Below are 12787 nucleotides of genomic sequence, written 5' to 3'. Positions count from 1 at the left end.
AACTAATCAGTGCAGTTCAGTTCCTGCCTTTTAAACAGGACCATCCATATGAGCATTTTTTTGGTTTATAGCTGTCTATGGATTCAGTTGTAACGAAGGGACAGTATCTGGGACCCTTGTTTTTCCAGAGCAGACTGTGTTTTGTAATACAATATAAGTATATGAAGAATAAAATAAGAATGGCCAATTCACTTGTACTCCAACACAGTATTTGAATTTGCACCTCTAGAAGCAGCAGTGTCACCTAACCTTCAATGGTATTTGAAACAATAAGGGCACTCCAAACTCAACACACTTGATAACACCATTACTGCTACTCTAATTCGTGCCACAACAAAACTGATTTACTTTGACCTTTTTTGTGACAAAATACATGCAATTATTGCTGCGGTGACCAAACAAAGATGAAAGATGAGAAATGAAAAGGAAATAATTATGTGATTCCTAGTTGCCATCCCCCTGCTCATAACTTTTTGCTAACCCATTCCAGAAGGTTTGCTGGATGTGGACAAACATGGTTTATTTTTCTCACTGCCTCTATTTGCATTCCAGCCCACTTACTTATATTTTTCATATTGTTCACAGAAAGGACCCAAATAATTGCAATGGCTCCAAAGAACACTTCAAGGTGACACAGAGGCACTCTGACACGTTCCCAGTAGAGATGGAGAAAACATCAGTGCCTTTATAGAGTAACTTTCTAAACATGCATGACTCCGAATGGTATCGAGTTAGGCGGTGTTGATATGCTACCAGCCAGACAAGTTTTGTCCTATCCTGCTCCAGTATGCCCAAACTTCTTCAGAGAGGTCCCTGCCCAAAGCTACATGGTCCCCTCCATCCTCACAGCAGGTTGGGCTCCTTATCCCCAGGAGACAGCTGGACCAGAGCAGAACTCCCACACGTGTGATGAGAGGACTGCCATAGTCCTGATGGAAGCGACTGTGTTGAGGATTCAGGGTGGAGAAAGATGAGGAATCTGCAGTGCAGTCACCACCACAGGTTCAAGCCTTAGAAAGATCAGCTGGGAACAGCTGCTCTGAGATGGTGGTGAGGCTCCCATCCCATTAACAGTCTCTAAAATTTCACTAACCAGCAGTTCAACAATTCTGTGGCATCATGACAGGTTCGGGTATCAACACCATTAAGAATTTACTTGGTATTATCCACCACTATTGCCCACTATTTAAAAAAAGAATGCTTTAGAGATGGGGCCAACATAAAATCCTGATCTTTGCAGCTTTAATCTTTAGAAGAATTCACATGTGAACTCTGTAGGGGGGCCCATCTTCAATCATTATTTTCTCACCACCCAAACAGCACGGTGGGATCCCTAATGATTTCAAACACTCTTATTATGATGACAGCGTTATCTCACATCACTCTCCAAACACTCAGAAGTTTATAGTGTTGATTAACTGATAAAGATTTAATCTGTTTATTACTGATGAGTTTTGTTTTAGGAAATTTCCTACGGGGGAGCTCTCTTTTTTAATTAAAGAGAAACGCATTACAACAATATTAATTTAAAACCTGAGATGCCACCTCAGCAGAGCTGACACATATAAATATTGGGAATATATTCAAAGAAGGAACTCAAAAACAAAACTAATTTTTCTGCTTTTGGAGGCCATAGTGTGCAGTCCTCTTTTTTTGATGGTACCTCCCTCCTGGACACTGACACCCAAAGGTAGGTAGGTAAGCATGATGTGGGTGTGCTCTTCAAGCTGCATTTCTCCATCCAGCTGAATAAAACAGTAAGCATTGCAACTATTGCTAAAAATGCATGGAAATAAAATCTGCACAAACTCTCTGTCATGCCTTCTAACTGAAGTGCCAGAAAATTAATACAAACTTTCCAAATCTTGTCAGTCAAAAAGGGTACAAAAAAAGGGTTTACATGGAGCAGAAACTGTTTCAGGGGAAGACAGTACCATTATTTAACATCTATACTCATAACTTCATCATAACTTTATCTGGTGGGGCCTGCACCTGACTAGGTCAGGCTTCATTCTGGTGCTGTATAAGGCTGTAAGGTAGAGCCTGTTTCGGAAAGCCTGTAGTGCTGCAGAAGGTGCTGAGCTGCTGCGAGTGAGCTGCTCAGTCCATCTGGCAACATGCAGTGCCGAGCAGGGACTGTAAGCCTTAGCTGCAGAAGCAATACACCAGATGAGCAACTTGAATAAGGTAGCTTACTTACCGGGACTTTCGATATCCCAAGATTGATATCCCAACAAGTAAAAAGCTGGGCAAATGATACAACCTCAAACCTCCGCTTAAACCATAAAGTCTTTGAAGTGGACACAGTTGTATCAGGCTTTTCTGCCATACACCATTACACTACACTTTTATCCTGAAATTGCTATTTGATAAAGGCATTAACAAAGGAACTCTACTTTATAAGCTGGCTTTGGGTAAAAATTTTCACAGTGCCTGAGGGGACATTTTTTTAGCCACAACTAGGCTAAAAAGAGGTGAGTGAAGGAATACATGATAATGCTATTCAGATGTCTGAAAGGCTATGAAATGTCCACAAGGGACAGAACAAGTAATAGGCTTAAACCACAGCACAGGAGATTTACGTTAGACATTAGGAAAAACTTACTGTTGATGTGGATAGTCAAGTATAGTAATAGTTTGCCTGGGGAGGCTGTGAGATATGTACGTCACAGGAGGATTTTGAGACCAGGTTAGACAAATATCTGTCACGGATAGTTTGAGTAAATCCTGTCTTGGATAGACTAGATATTAATTGAGTTCCTTCTTGATAACTCTAGGACTGAGAAGCTTAAATGCCACTTTCAAAGTGACTTGGGAACTAACAAAGCTGGAATAGCAATGAGGATATTTATAAATCACTGAGGTATTTTTAGGACTTTTATTCGTCATGGCAAGAGTCCAAGCCTCACTTTCAAAAATTACTTAGGAATGGAAGCCTCACTGAATGTTTCACTTCAAAGACTGGACTTCAACTCTCAAATCTTTTAGGCAAAGCTACATCCCACACATTTCAGTCATCACTGAGGTATGCCCCTATCCTAAACCAGTTCTCAGATTCCTCTCTGGCCAGCAGCATGACAGCCACTGCCAAAATATAATTCATCTTTACAGCTGCTGGAATGGTTTCAATCTCTACCAGGGAAAAGTTACTTAATTTTACTCTTTGTATTGCAGGATGTCCTGTTTACTCTTGGGTTTATGTTTATTCAGAGATCTTACTATGTTCTTAGGATACAAATAAAAAGATGGTTTTCATTTTCAGCCCTACAGATTCCATTTGCACTCTGAGATGGAAGTTATTTGTTTATTTGTTTATAGATAGCTACACAAAGAATAAATGTCTGGACAGAAGTGACGTTTACAGAGTTGTGCACCTCTTGGAAAGTGCTAGGGATCCCTTTGAACAAGGATGCTTGAGGAGAGAGTCAGTCTCTTTTATTGAGGTGGAGTCTATAGAGCTAGTGGGAGTAAAGAAGGGAAAAAAGTTTGCCAGTGAAGCGAACAGATAAAACTTAGTGAAGACAGCAAAAATATCTATTATAAAAAAAGGCTGTCATCTTTATATTACTTTGCAGAGGAGAGAAAAATTTAATACAAGCCTTTAAAATTAAAGCCACTGAAACAAAAGTGCTTGCAATTCCTTGCTTGAGAATACCTGTACCATCTCATGTTGAAATTTCTTGAGAGAAATAGGCCTCATAAAACACCCTCTTGCTTTGAGAATGAATGTAACTATCAGCATCTTTACAGTGTTTGAAAAATATTCCTATAAACACATGATAGACTGAAAATAAAAGTAAAGGCTTTGTTGGTGGTTTTATAGAAAATGTTCAGGTCTATAAAAACCTCTGTTGTAAAAGCCAGAAGCATCTACAAAACATTAACAGTAGATGGAAATCACAATCAACCTAAGTATTTCATTACCTAACGTAAATCACATACAAATGTAAGGCCTCTATGAATGCAGAACTATGATGTGTAACATTTTTCTCATATAACCAGTATTTATTTGTGTCACCACACCTCTGCTGACTAGTATTGCCTCTTGCAGTCTTGAAGATGCACTTCCACTGGATGGGAAGCAAAGTCTTTTGCTGGCTGAAACACTGTGCTCTGAATGAACAAAACATTTTGCATAAAATTAGCTTATATGTAATGAGCTCCTGACATGATTGTATGTAGGTGGTTTACTCCCTTTGGATTCAACACAGGAAAATTTTGTACTGTAACTGTTAAGAGGAACCAATGGTAGTTTATGTGCAACATGAGTCTTATATACCTGTCTGCAGAAATAAGTCAAAATTAATGATCAAACTGAAAATCCCATTATACATTATTTCCTTTATCTGCTTGCTCAGTAACTGTAAAAATACTAATATTTAAAAAGAGAGATGACCATTTAGGAATATCTCTTACTCCACAGAAATTAACAAATCCAGTTTAATGAGCACACAGATTTGAATTCCCAGGTTATTAGTACATCCATTTGAATATCTAATTTATTCCTGTCGACACAGTATAAATTCACAACACATCAAAAATTATTAGTATTTAATAGATATTATTAGACTGCCTAAAAATAAATTGATCATTTCTATCCAGTTCCTAATGGAAAGCGTCCACAACAGTGAAAGAGGTATTTATTATTTGAAATTTATAGTTTCTGTTACTCATTATATGATATGTTTGAACAGTAAATCTCATCTTTTACCAGCAGATGGAGACAGGAAAAATCAGAGTTATATTAAGGCAGATACACACACATCAGAACCATTTCCAGCTGCCAAGTCCTCTCTCTGGAACCTTTAGAGCAACAAACCCTAAAAGGACTAAACCAATAAGCTAGGATATGGCAGCAATGAGTCAAACTAATTGTAGAAATAGATAATGAAAATAAATAGAATAAAGTGAAGTAAAATGGCAAATTAATATGCCATTTGAGATGAGAGACTTAGACTAAACAACAGACAAAAAGGTTTGGGATGTTATGAAAGCTGTAGGTGAGAAAAAGTCCTCTAATTGTCTTGACAGGGGAGTCCTAGACACCCAATAAATAGCAAGACATACCAAATCAATACTGAGCAGAAGTCCCTTTCTCCGTTATCTCTTAGACCAGTCCAGATGACAGGAAATCATAAAAACCAAATCTCTGTCCATAAACAATAAGGGGTGCATGCTGAGTGACATGTAAGTCTAAAAGATCCCACCCAGAAAGACTACCCTACTGAATCCTTTCAGGTGAGGCCATCACCTGGTGTGAATCACTAGCTCTATTTAATTAAGCTCTAGCAATTAGAGATAACGGGTTGTGAAATGCGTGTGCAGGGATCTGCTTGTTAGACTACCATGGGATAAAGTCCTGGAGAGAAGAGACCTAAGAGCTGGTTAATATTCAAGGATCACCTCCTCCAAGCTCAGGAGTGATGTGTCCCAACAAAGACAAAGTCGGGCAGAAACACCAGGAGGCCTTCATGGATGAACAGGGAGCTCCTGGACAAACTCAAACACAAAAAGGAAGCCTGCAGAGGGTGGAAGCAAGGACAGGCAGCCTGGGAGGAATACAGAGAAATTGTCTGAACAGTCAGGCTGGGAAAGCTGAAGCCCTGATAGAATTAACTCTGGCTGGGGATGTCAAGGGCAATAAGAACAGCTTCTATAGGTACATTGATAGTAAAAGGAAGACTGGGGGAAATGTGGGCCCTCTCCAGAAGGAAACAGGACATCTGGTTACCTGGGACATACAGAAAGCTGAGGTACGCAATGACATTTTTGCCTTGGTCTTCACTGGCAGGTGCTCCAGCCACTCTGCCAAAGTCACAGAAGGCAAAGGCAGGGACTGGGAGAATGAAGAACCACCTGCTGTAGGACACAATCAGGTTCGAGAACACTTGAGAAACCTGAAGGTGCACAGGTCCATGGGACCTGATGAGATGCATCCGTGGGTGCTGAGGGAACTGGCAGATGAAGTGGCTAAGCCACTATCCATCATATCTGAGAAGTTGTGGCAGTCCAGTGAAGTTCCCACTGACTGAAAGAGGGGAAATATAACTCCCATTTTTAAAAAGAGAAAAAAGTAAGGCCTAGGGAACTACAGGCCCATCGGTTTCACCTGTGTGCCCAGCAAGACCATGAAACAGATCCTCCTGGAAACTATGCTAAGGCACATGGGAAATAGTGAGGCGACAGCCAACACGGCTTCACTAAGGGCAAATTGTGCCTGATAAACTGGGTGGCCTTCTACAACGGGGTTACATAATTTGTGGACAAGGGAAGAGCAACTGATGTCATCTACCTGGACTTGTGCAAAGCATTTGACACTGACCTGCATGACAGTCTCTAAATCCTTGTCTCTAAACTGGAGAGCCATGGATTTGACAGATAGACCACTCAGTGGATAAGAAATTGGCTGGATGGTCACACACGAAGAGTTGTGATCAACAGCTCAATGTCCAGGTGAAGACCGGCATTCCTCAGGTATTGGGACCGCTTAACATCTTTATCAGCAACATGGACACTGGCATTGAGTGCACGCTCAGGACGTTTGCAAACGACACCAAGCTGTGTAGTGCGATTGACACGCTGGAGGGAAGGAATGCCATCCAGAGGGACCTTGACAGGCTTGAGAGGTGGGCCCATGCAAACCTCGTGAAGTTCAACAGGGCCAAGTGCAAGGTCCTGCATGTGGGTTAGGGCAATTCCAAGTACAAATACAAGCTGAGTGGAGAATGGATTGAGAGCAGCCCTGAGAAGAAGGACTTGGGGGCAGTGGTGGATAAAAAGCTCAACATGACCAGGCAATGTGTACCTGCAGCCCAGAAAGCCAACCATGTCCTGGCCTGCATCAAAAGAAGTGTGACCAGCAGGTCAAGGGAGGTGATTCTCACACTCTACTCTGCTGTTGTAAGACCCCACCCTGTACTGCGTTCAGCTCAGGGGCCCCCAACATAAGAAGGACATGGACCTGTTGGAACAAGTCCAGAGGAGGGCCATGAAGATGATCAGAGGGTTGGAGCACATCTCCTGTGAAGACAGGCTGAAAGAGTTGGGGTTGATCAACCTGGAGAAGACTCTGGGGACACCTTATTGCAGCCTTCCACTACTTAAAGGGGGCCTAAAAGAAAGCTCAAGAGGGACTTTTTACAAGGGCATGTAGTGATACGACAAGGGGGAATGGCTTTAAACTGAAAGAGGGTAAATTTACATTATGTATTAGGAAGAAATTCTTTACGTGACAGTGTTGAAGCACCAGAACAGGTTGCCCAGAGAAGCTGTGGATGCCCCATCCCTGGAAATGTTCAGGGCCGGGCTGGATGGGGCTTTGAGCAACTCAGTCTAGTGGACGGTGTCCCTGCCCATGGCAGGGAGGTTGGAATGAGATGATCTTTAAGGTCCCTTCCAACACATTCTATGATTCTATGAAATCCAACTTGCCAAACTGCAATGGGAAGGTCTGCCACCTTGCTTTCCTTGAAGTGTACTAAAATGGGCCTGGAGATTATTTCATGATAGACAAGCTACCTTCAAAGTTATCCTCAGATGCCCCTTTGGCATGAACAGGATAATAACCTGGCCAGTGGTCCCTGAGATAAATATTTTAAGTTCTTTCCATATTGGAGAAGGGCAGAAGCTTTTCTTTTTCATCTTTCTTCAAAAGTGTGGCTGGATAGGCAGATCTATCATCATCAGTGTTGGTGCAAGAGAAGAGCTTTGAAATGAGAACAGAACATGTCTACTGACTCTTGCATTTTGTACTGAAAATAAACATGGACATGGCAAATGAGAGGCAATTTCAAAAAGCCACTTCAAGATCAACAGCACTCAGGGTCCTGAAGGAATGGCAGGGAAGACCCCAGTGAAAAATAAACAACAGGCAGAGCCCTGGCTGCAGTTTACTCTTCACAGTTTAAGAGTCAGCTCTTAACTGAGGTCTTAATACTCTTCCCCCAGCACACTAACACCTGATTATTTTTTTTCCCTAGGTGTTTAAACATTTGCACAACCATTCTGAACAAAAACGGGTCACAAGACAGGCCACATTTTACTATTTGTGAAGTCTGTTGCTGCAGGCTAACCAAACACCATGAGCTCTATCTCTGTGAGCAAGCGGGGCACCACAGGAAGAGCAGATCTGTAGAGCAAAGCAGTCAGTATCAAGGAGCTGATTCCAGACCATACATATTTCAGGCTAGCTCAAACCTGGTCCCCTGCACTGGACAGCCACTTCTGGTTGCAAACTAGTAGGTGCATGCCTGGAACAAATGCCAGTTTTCTTTCACTGAAAGGAACCCAGTTCATGCACTGAAAAAACACTGCAATGTGACATGAAGCACAGTGAGCATGGTCAGGAGCTTTGTTTCAAAGGCACGTTCATTCTCCAAACTAAAATGCCAGTGCAGATGCAGCCTTAGCTTCCTTAATAAGGCAAAAAGATAGGATTTTTCACACATGTATACTGTGGTGAACATTACCCAAACCGATGAGGAAGACACTTAAGTACCTGGCTCAGGGACACATAGCCCTGGTGTGACTGGGAAGAGCAGAAAGAAGCTGAACACCTATTCTGACGTGGACGCCATATTTGCTGCATCGCACCCTCTACCTGCCTCCCTCTCTGGCAAACTGCTGCCTACTTAGCCTGTTAAAACAACAGATGATGCTTCCATCATTAGTTGAAGTCTGATTACAGCTGGCCTTTCTTATTATTATTTTTTGACAGAGAAAGCAAATTAATGCTATATTCTGTCTACAAAAGTATATTGAGCTGGTATATTTAATACAGGAACAGTTAATTCAGGCACTAAATGCATCATATTCAGTGAAAAGAATGGGACAATTTCAATCAAACCAAAGCCAGGACTGGACAGAGAGAGCAGAAGAGCACATAAACACCTGTGAGGCAATGGCAATTTTCACTTCAAAGGTCATCTTTTTGTCAATCTCTAACAACAATAAAAATTTTAATTCAGCAAACTGCATTTTCAATTGAACTTAACCATAATTTATCAATGAATTCTTCATTTTTAAAAATAATCTGAAAAATAATTTCTGATCTTAGACAATTTCAAAATAGTTTGTTTAGAAGTCTACATTTTAAGAGAGAAGCAATAACTATTTCTTTTTTTATATAAACAGATTGCATTATTTCCTGTTCCATGAAGGATGCTGTCTCTTTTCTAGTGGGTCAGCTTTCTATTAGAAATAATTACTTTTGACTTTGAGTGAAAATACTACAGTTCTGGAAATATCCATCACACTTCACTTGCCCACTTCAAACTCACTGTTTGGTAAGCATCTGAAAGTTAATAAACCTAGTTAGGACATTAAAGATACCTGAAAAGAGGAGAAGTGTGACTAAATTTAACTGAAGGTTTTGTTTAGACTCGAGCAGTATAACTAAATTTAACTGAAGTTTTTGTTTAGACTCACATTCATAATCAAAGTTTTAATGCGTTTATTCCTTCTCAATGATTCATTAAAAAATTCATCTAGGTATGAACAACTTCTACCATAATTTTCTATAATTGTGTAAATTCTAAGAAATTGCTGGGTTTAAGTTTAAAAAACTGCCAAGACTTCAGTTCTACCAACTGGATGAAAGTGTGTGAAAATTCACCGCATTAAAGTAACATATTATTCTTCTACTACAGCAAAACTGAACATGGAGGTAAATATTAGGATAACTATAAGATTTCTACCAACTAAGAGACACCAAAAAAAGTTCAAAGAAGTAATTCTGAGTCTGGTGGTAATCCTTCTGTGTACCGATTTCTTCAGTTGTTCACAAAACTGTAAATACACCGACAGGCTAAGCCAAAAAATAGAAGGATAACAACAAAGTGAAGCACAAGTGACCACTAAATGTACACATACTGAAATGACATTCCCTTCAAACACTTTTTCACATCTTTCTACTCTTCATGTATTTTATCTGATAATTATATCTGCCAGGCTGTAAACAGTTATTCTAACACTCTTCCAGAGAAGACTGCAATGCCAAGCTAAATGCTTAGCATGGGAACTGCCTTTTCAGTCTCACAGGTAATCTGGAAGGGTCAGCTATTCCTGGCGAGTATTTTGAAGGGAAGGGACTTCAGCTCCCCGTTCTGACGGCTCAGCACACTGTACCATAATTTCCATGAAACCTTGTTTCTAAAAGTTACTAGCAATGACAATACATACAAAACTTAGTTTTACTTTCATCTCAAAACAGGCAGTTCTTTGTATCTATACAGTACTTTGGTAAGCATAAAAAGATTTGCTGTTCCCAAATAAGGTTACCAGGATAAAAAAACTAATTCTCTTCAAATATTTTTGACTGTAGGGGATTTTAAAATGCATGGGTGTGAATCCTAGAGTGGACCTGTTTAGAGTGTTTTGGGTTTTTTTCTAAATTATAATATCTGGTATTGTCATCAGTTCAGCAAAAAGAAATGGGCAAGCTACCATCTAAATGTTAACTCTTAACACTGCTGTCATGTTCCAAAAATGAGCAATTACACAATTATATTCTAAAGTGTGCTATACTTTACAGGTATTCAAGCACTAAGGGAATGCAACATAGATCTATAATGCCACCTTTTTTCAGACTGATGAAATGCAACTACTGTACGCCAAAACTAACCTAAGTGCTAAAGTGAAGCTTAAATAATAAGAATGCGCTACCCCAAAGTGCTGGGGTAAATATAAATGTATATTTTTAAATTATATTTCAAATACTCATAAATCTCTGATGCAAGGGTGTTCACAGAGGGAACTTACTCAGTAAATAATGTGATATGCAAGTCCCAAGAGTTATATACAGTGGTCAGGTGCCAAGAGGATACCACACCATAGATCAACACAGCTCAGTGACAAAACTTCTAAAAAAATAATAAATTGCTCCACAATCCCAGTTAGTCAGTAAAATACCTCCAAAAGTCAGGGGAAAAGGATGGATCAAAAGACTGCTAGTGCGATATGGTGGGTTTGTGTCTAGATCTCTGGGTCCAACTCCAGCAAGTGCTTTTGTCCCTTAAAGTTGCTTCCACCTTCCACCTGCTGCCTACTGCAAGGAACAGTCCTGGGGTGGCAGGGAGATGAAGTCTGTGACCTAATCTCTCCCACAGATATTTCTGCAACAGCTGTTCACTTGCTTATACAAAATGAGTTCATGGTCTCAGCACAGTTCCCAGAAGACAGCTGGCTCCATCACCAAAATCACTTCTATAACAGACCATTAGGTGCCATTAATTGGTAACCTCATTAGCAACATCAGTAAAGACACTGGGGATCCGATTTTAGGCAGCTTGCAGTAGGGACAGATGAGAAAACATTAGTGGTTTTGCATCACCCATACAAAACCTTTGTGCTGATATAACCCAGGCACTGGTTCAGCAACCTCGCTTGCAAGGCAAAGCGCAGAATAACAACTGTCCCCAGCTCCAGTGCCAAAGGGGACAGACATCTCCAGAGCACCCCGTGCTCCACACCCGGCCTAGTTCTCTGCCCACATTACCAATATACTTCCCACACTGGAAGAAAGCAGTTTGTTGTAGAGAGCAAAGAGGTACTTCCAAGACCAAATATTCCTGGAGTATAAGCTAACAGCCTCTAATGGAGGTCGCTCCAGATTTCTGCAAGGCCAAGCGGGCAGGGATGATGAAGGGGCTCACTGTAATTGCACAGGCAACGTTACCTGACCAGGGATACGGGCACTGGGGACTCAACAGTTAGATTAGTACAAAACTGAATGTATGGGTCTGTGCTTGGCACACTGACTTCTGCCTACAGGCAGTTTTAGCAGTAGTGGTGTTACAGCCCTGATGACCTATGCACATAAGCAAAGTAAGACCTGTAGGGAATACTGGGGTCTGTTCTCAGACCAAGCAACACAGTACTTCGAAAAATCAGGCAAAACATTGGATACACAATCTCTCGACCAGGTCTGAAACAGAAGGAGCAAATGTCACGTCAGATATCAGCAATAAGTTTTCATTGTAGCCAGCAAATGCCATGAACCAAATATCTAACCATGTTCTTCAGGCAAATTCATTATGAGGGGTGCAAAAGTTATCCTTCAAAAAATACACTAAAAAATCCCAAAGTTTTGAGCCTATCTCAGACCTGAGGGAGGGCTTGTGCACTCAAACTAGAATTTGTGCAAACTAAATTAGTAGGTAAATAAAGAATATTGCTCTTTTTTTTAATTAGTTTTGTTCATATTTGTGTGTACGCACAGATCAGGTTTTACAAAATTAAATTACCTCAGAAGACATATGTGGGGCTCTTTAACAACTTATTTGTTGGCTTTTTCTTTAATTAAATTACATTTCCCTAATTCTACTGATTTCTCCACTCCTGCAACAGCACTCTTCTTTCCTGGGTAACCTAGGCAAGAACAAGTGCCAGATGCAAAAAACTGTATTTCTGTGAGGAAGTACCGTTGCAAATAGCCAGATTATTTAGACCAATTTTTTTCTCCTTTTCTTCATCCTCCCTTCCCCAACCATAAACAAAGTCCACAGCATGAAGAGGCCAATCCTTGCCAGAAGAATCAAGTTTTGAAAAACACTGCTCAACCATATGTTCAGTCCTGACCAGCGTGATAGTTAGGAGGCTGACATCTGCAGATGGAGAGTTCATATCACCGCTCAGCACAAACATGCTGCTACTGTACACTGAAGTCAATATTAGCCAGACTTTGCTTAGGAAAAATTTTCAACACTGATCTACAGTTTCACCTTGCCAATTAATTTTTGCTACAGGGATAAAAATAAAACATATATCTAAAAAGAACCTAAACTAAAAA

At 40.6% G+C, this 12787-nt stretch overlaps 1 protein-coding gene across 4 annotated transcripts in view; it reads right to left on the bottom strand.

Moving 5' to 3' along the window:
• Positions 1-12787, bottom strand: part of NOL4 (nucleolar protein 4) — a 201388-nt gene that overhangs the window by 165429 nt on the left and 23172 nt on the right. The window lies entirely within an intron of this gene.

The sequence above is a fragment of the Falco cherrug genome, chromosome 3 (assembly GCF_023634085.1).
Source record: "Falco cherrug isolate bFalChe1 chromosome 3, bFalChe1.pri, whole genome shotgun sequence".
NCBI lineage: Eukaryota > Metazoa > Chordata > Aves > Falconiformes > Falconidae > Falco > Falco cherrug.
This window is presented reverse-complemented; position numbering and strand designations above follow the sequence as displayed.